This window comes from Arachis ipaensis, chromosome B02 (genome assembly GCF_000816755.2).
Source record: "Arachis ipaensis cultivar K30076 chromosome B02, Araip1.1, whole genome shotgun sequence".
NCBI classification, from domain to species: Eukaryota; Viridiplantae; Streptophyta; class Magnoliopsida; order Fabales; family Fabaceae; genus Arachis; species Arachis ipaensis.
This window is the reverse complement of record NC_029786.2, coordinates 61,828,061-61,834,856: the sequence shown is the minus strand read 5'-3', so window position 1 is coordinate 61,834,856 and position 6,796 is coordinate 61,828,061. Positions and strand designations below refer to the sequence as shown.

The following is a 6,796-nucleotide window of genomic DNA, read 5'->3' as shown; positions in this document are numbered from 1 at the left end:
ATAAAAATAAAAAATTTGTTAAGTAATTAATTAGGGATGCAGTTAATTGCAGTAATTAGTAAAAAAAAGAGTTTGTTAATGAAAAAAAAGTACTTTAACTCAAGAGTTACATTAATTTTATTTTTACTTTTACTCATAGTAAAAAAAATAAAAAAAATATTTTAAATGGAACAAAAATAAACAACCAAAATTATTATAAAAGTTTATCCAAAACTCTTTCAATTATAGTAAAGAAGAACGTATTGCTTTCGGATATAGAAACATCCAAAATCTAACAAAAGAGAGATATCCAAAATCGTTTTAAAAAAATTCAAAATCTAATAGAATGAGACATTTAAAATTATTGAAAAAAATCAAAAAATAAAAAATAAAACATCTAAAACTATTAAAAAAATCATCTAAAATCTAAAAAAAAAGAAACATCCAAAACATAAGAAAAAAAATTCCGAAACACATAACAAAAAAAGCTTCCAAAAACACATAACACATACGAAACTTATAAGAAAGAAACTTTTAAAATTAGTAAAAAGAAACATCCAAAACTTAAGAGGAGGAAAAGGGGTTCGGAGAGAGTTAAACCCAAAATGGTTCTGAAATTGGCGTTTATTCACAAAAATCGTTCCTGAAATTTCAATTGCATTAATTACGTCACCATGTTAGTCTCTGACTCATTTTTCATTAACGGCGTGATGATATGGCTTGATAACGTGAACTAGTAATGACATGCGTCACTATGGTTTGACCATGTGTAATTGTGTGATAAAGTGTCACAATGCTGACGTGGACAGTTGTGCAACGTGTCACAATACTATTTGAACACATGTTAATTTGTGTCACGTGTTGTAACTGTATTCATCCACGTGTCGTCCGCTATGTCATTATTGTAGATGTACTAAATTAGTCGCTCACTTGTATTAAGTGACTCATTTTAGTCTCTAAAATCGAATGTTGTGCACCAAACTAGTCCCTTTACTAATTTTTTCTTCTTTTTCTTATAAATTGATCAAAATTCTCAATATCTTTAAATGTATTAATTTTAATTCTATTTTTCACACGTTTAAATACAAGTGCTTTTATAAAATATTTTTTTTCTTGCAAGTACCCCTAACCGTCGTCTTGGAATAGACGTGAAGGCATTTCAAGCACCCTCATTACTATCTCTAACCTCTTTCGTCTAGGCTAGACGAAAGAAGTCAGAGATGGTAGTGAGGGTACTTGAAGTGTCTTAGTCTATAGCCCATTTACACACAATTAAAAATGTATATTCCATAAGAACAAAAAAAAATGTGTTTTTGAATGAAAAAATATGTCTAATCAATCATATAATTCTTTTTTTTTTATAATAACATACTTATATATACAAAAATTATCAATGTTAAATTATTATAGAAAAATTATATAATTAAAACTAAAATCTTAAAAATTTATGTAAAAGCCTTTGTATTTAAACGATATGTGAAAAAAATAGGATTGAAATTAGTGCATCCAAAGATGTTGAGAATTTTAAATTTAAAAAATGAAAAAAATTGGTAAAAGGACTAGTTTGGTGCACAACATTCAATTGTAGGGATTAAAATGAGTCACTTAATGCAAAGAGAAGGACTAATTTGGTGCAACTATCTACAATGATGACATAGTGGATGACACGTGGACAAATATGTTGTGACACGTGGCACAAATTGACACATGGTCAAATAGCATTGTGACACGTATTACAACCGTCCACGTCAGCATGCCATGTGTCACTGGTCAACACATTCATATCATTACACGTGACCAAACTATGGAGTGACACATGTCATTAACAATCCACGTTATCATGTCATGTCATCACGCCGCTAATGAAAAATAGGTCAAGGACTAACGTAGTGCACTTTTGTCAGTTTCAGAGACGTAATTAGTGCAATTGGAATTTTAGAGATAATTTTGGTGCACGACGCTAATTTCAGAAATTATTTTGAAATTCAGAGAAGGAGGACACTGCATCACTGGACGACAAGTTGCAAAGAAAGGCGTTGTGACATGAGGAATATAACTGTCTGGGAAGGCACACACGTCGTAGTTGAGAGGGTTCCGAAAGGGAGGGTGTGGCGTTGCGGGACTTGGTGTTGCATGAAAAGATGCGGCATCGCAGCGATCAGGATTGGAGAGGGAGGGGCACAGTGCCGCCAAGAGAAGAGTTGGGGTAGGACGTGGCGACATGCGAGGTGCGATGAATTTTGAGGGCGCTCGAGAAAAATTGTAGAAGAAGATCGCAGCGGCAGAAAAAAATTAGTAGGAGAGATCGAACTTAGGAGTTCAGATGGCACTACAACATTTTGGGTCTATGGCCACGGTTTTTTTTGTCACGGTTAAAAACCGTGACATAGACCCTCTATGATCACGGTTTTTTACCGTGACAAAAAAAAAGCTATGATCACGGTTTTCTAAAAAAAGGTGGCCTAAAAGGATCTATGGTCACGATTTTAGGGGTGACCTAAAGGGGTCTATGGTCACGGTTTTTTACAGTGACCAAAAAGGGTCTATGGTCACGGTTTTTACAAAAAGGGTGACCATAGGGTACCTCTGGTCACAGTTTTGGGGGGTGACCTAAAGTGGTCTATGGTTACGGTTTTGGGGGATGGCCTAAAAGAGTCTATGGTCACGGTTTTAGGGGTGACCTAAAGGGGTCTATGGCCACGATTTTTTACGGTGACAAAAAAGGGTCTATGGTCACGATTTTTCAAAAAAGGGTGACCTAAAGTGGTCTTTGGCCACGGTTTTGGGGGTGACCTAAAGTAGTTTATGGTCACGGTTTTGGTGGGTGGCCTAAAAGGGTCTATGGTCACGATTTTAGGAGTGACCTAAAGGGGTCTATGGTCACGATTTTTTACAGTGACCAAAAAAGTTTATGGTCACGATTTTTCGAAAGGGTGATCTAAAAGGGTCTATGGTCATAGTTATTAGAGGTGGCCTAAAGTGGTCTATGATCACGTTTTTTTTTTTTTAATTCATTTTTTTAAATTATCCTAGTAGTGGGGTTGAGAAAAGGCTTTGATTTGATTTTAGGATATGAGATTTTTTTTTCAATTCATTATTTATAGGGTTTATTTTTAATAATTTTAATAAAATTAAAAGATGTGTTATATAGATAAACACTACAACATTTTGGGTCTATGGCCATGGTTTTTTTGTCATGGTAAAAAACCGTAACCATAGACCCTCTATGGTCACGGTTTTTACAAAAAGGGTAACCATAGAGTACCTATGGTCACAGTTTTTTAGAAAAGGTGGCTTAAAAGGGTCTATGGTCACGGTTTTGGGGGTGACCTAAAGAGGTCTATGGTCACAATTTTTTACAGTGACCAAAAAGGGTCTATGATCACGATTTTTCAAAAAATGGTGACCTAAAAGGGTCTATGGTCATGGTTTTAGGGGGTGACCTAAAATGGTCTATGGTCACGGTTTTGGGTGGTGGCCTAAAAGGATCTATGGTCACGGTTTTGGGAGTAACCTAAACGGATCTATGGTCACGGTTTTTTACAGTGACCAAAAAGGGTCTATAGTCACAGTTTTTCAAAAAACGATGACCTAAAAGGGTCTATGGTCACGGTTTTGGGGGTGACCTAAAGGGATCTATGGTCACAGTTTTGGGAGCTGGCCTAAAAAGGTCTATGGTCACAGTTTTTGGAAAGGGTGACCTAAAAGGTTCTATGGTCAGGGTTTTGGAAAGTAACCTAAAGGTATCTATGGTCACGGTTTTGGGTGGTGACCTAAAAGAACCTATGGTCACAGTTTTTTAAAAAAGAGTGACCATAGAGTATCTATGGTCACGGTTATTAGGGGTGGTCTAAGACGGTCTATGGTCACGGTTTTTTTTAAGTTAAATTCATTTTTTTATTTTTTAATTATCCCTCCCCAAACGCAGTCGTTTCCCCCTCCCTCCCAGCAAAATCCCCATTCCCTCCTAACTTAGAACAAAAAAAACCCCAATCACTTCGCGTTACAGCCCCATTCTCACCATTTTCCTTCGACCTCCTCCCAACCCCCTCCATCGTACGTCGTTTCCCTTCCTCCCAGCCCCTACCATTGTCGTTCACCTTCCTCCCATCCCCTGCTTCGTCACAGCCCCCAAGATCGATGAAAGCAGAAACCCTAGCGTCGCCGAGCTCCTCTGTCGCGTCTCACCGTGAGCTTCCTGTTACCGCGAGGAAGAAGAGTAGGTGTCGCGCTCCTTATTACAGAGATTTTGTTGTGAATGCGACGTTGATGTCTCAGGAAGGACTAAAGATTCAGGTGGGAGCGTCGCTGGCGCGAGGAGGAAGCGGGAACGCTATCGTGAATGGGATAGAGATCTTGAAGATAAGTAACTCTTTGATGGGTTGATTGTCATTGAGACAATCAAAGTGCTGCAGAACGACATTAAAAGTTACAGGTATAATGCGATTCCTGTTCCTTCATCATATTATTTTGGATTGGTTGTACCTTCCTTTGGTATTTGCTGTATGAAAAGAATGAAGATCTTATTTTTGCTGTACATTAAGGTTAAGCAGTTTTAATCAATGATGAGAAAAATGCTACCTAGAACCTATTTACAACTTTTGGTGAAATGAAAACAAAATTTATACATTATAAAAAAATTGTGTTGCCTTTTTAGAAATAATAAAAAAAAAGTCATGCTGGCTTTTAGACTGTGTTATATTTTGTATTTTGTATTTTTCACCAATTGATTTCATTTCTTATTGGTTTCTAGTTCTAGCATACTGTTAAAGCATAGAATATTTCACTTCAACAACTTCATTGTTCATAGGATCATTAAAAAAAATGAAGAAGTGGTATGGCAGGATTGTGATAGCATCATTGTTCATGTTGTTTATGGTTCTGCTCCTTAGATACAGTTTCATGAAATACTCTAACGGGACAACATATCTCACTTTAGTTTCTGTTTCTTTGAACAACAAAACTGATCCTATAAAGTGGATTGATCCTATGGTTTCACCTATTTTGTATATAGTAAAATATATATAGTAAAATATCGCTGTGCTTGTTTAGAATCCAATGATGCAAAACAGAAATTAACTGCATCAATTTATTCAAATCTAGATTCTCTTTCTAGTTTTGTGATTATGTGTTTATCCGATTGAATGTGCTTGTAAGTGTATTTTACTCTTAAGAAGAGAGTCCAGTTAGTGTTATTTGTGAATTTGAAGCTTTGAAAGAAAATTTATCACCAGAAGATTCATAATCATAATACTAAGTGCTGTTGGTTATCTATGTAGCCTTTTCTACATTTCTTTAACATTGAGTTACAATTTGAGCAAAGTATTACCTGAGGCAATGTGATGCTTCTTATTTGTAGATGGGAACTAAGTTGATGTTTTCTCTTTCTTGCATTATAAATAGATATTGAATCAGTAATTGAATTGCCGTGCTGCAAACTTGGTGAGGAAATTTTCTGTGATTGCTTGTTCATACATGCTGTAAAATTTTCTTTGTATTGTAGCATTCAATGATATTTTTACCTGTTGAACTTATAATCTCATGAATGAGAAAGTTAAATATTAAATATTAATTGAACTTGTAAAGTTTGATGCAGTTGTGTACTTGTGTCTTGTGCTGCTGCATTATATAGCTATAACTATTTCTCATACACCAATTTGTTAGACTTAGCGTCAGGGAATACTTTAAACACCAATTCTTATTAGGATTTAGCAGCCACAACTTTTTTCCTTTTCTTTCTATTTATTTATTTATTAATTTTTTTTTGTTTGTGTATTTTACTTACAATTCAAGCTTTTTTTCTATTTTATTTTTTCTCTCTTGTTATTAATCCTATGTTGCTATTTCATTGATTTACTTTTATGCTAAACTGGTTTATATGATGCTGCTGCATAGTATTATTGCTGCCTTATTCTTGTGTTGGCTGCTGCTACTTAATTTGTACCTTGAAGCAATGACTTTGCCATAAAGTTGAAATCTCAGTTCAGAAATAATAATGTTATATTATTGTAATTATAGTTAGTATATAATATAAACTAATTATTGTTTGATATAAACTAATTATCAACGAAGGTTGCGACAAGCTGTTTTGACTACACCTTGAATAGATACTCAAGAATTTTCCAAGACTATTACAAAGTGAAAGAAATACCAAGACCCATTCAAAATAATTAAATGGAAGATGCGTATTTTGAATTTTAAGTTCAAACCCCATTTTTGGGTCTCCTTTTTGACATGTTCACTTACTTTATGTTTCACCTTTTTAATGTATTAAACAATAATGCTTATGTCATTTTCTTCTATCTATTTTTATAAGTAACTTGATTAACCTTCTACTTGATTATCATTATCACTACTGCTGCATTCTTGCAATATCTGCTGTTTGAAGTGAATGATGGTTGTGAATAATTCTTGAGTGTTACTGTGGATGAATGTTTCCCTTCTTTTGCTGCATATGTATTGCATCATCAAAACCATTTTTGCAAGATATTTAACATGTTTATTTCTTTTACGTGCAGGAAAACATGATGTGATGAAGAAAATATGTTCCATACAAATATCAAATGGGATGGGTCTTACAATGACCTTAATTAGTTATGTAAATGTAATATTTTGATGTGTTATGTACTTTTTGAGGTAGTACATGTAATTGGAAAAATTTCACTCTATTTGGATTTGTGTTGTTTAGACTAAAGATTAAACATATCTATCTTATAATGAAACTTTTATGATTTAGATTTCTTTAATTTCTTATTTTTAGATTTATTTTGTGATTATTATCATTTTGGGATGTGATTATAATTTAAAAAAATTGAAT

At 34.2% G+C, this 6,796-nt stretch overlaps 1 protein-coding gene and 1 long non-coding RNA gene across 2 annotated transcripts in view; one reads left to right on the top strand and one right to left on the bottom strand.

Annotated features, from left to right (window-relative positions):
* The window catches only part of LOC107625345 (cytochrome P450 CYP82D47), a 20,437-nt gene that overhangs the window by 9,752 nt on the left and 3,889 nt on the right, over window positions 1–6,796 (bottom strand). The window lies entirely within an intron of this gene.
* LOC107625346 overlaps window positions 3,903–6,796 on the top strand; it is a 5,159-nt gene continuing 2,265 nt past the window's right edge. Inside the window, exon 1 of the long non-coding RNA XR_001617215.2 lies at window positions 3,903–4,414. This is a non-coding gene — a long non-coding RNA (uncharacterized LOC107625346). The remainder of the gene's footprint in view (window positions 4,415–6,796) is intronic.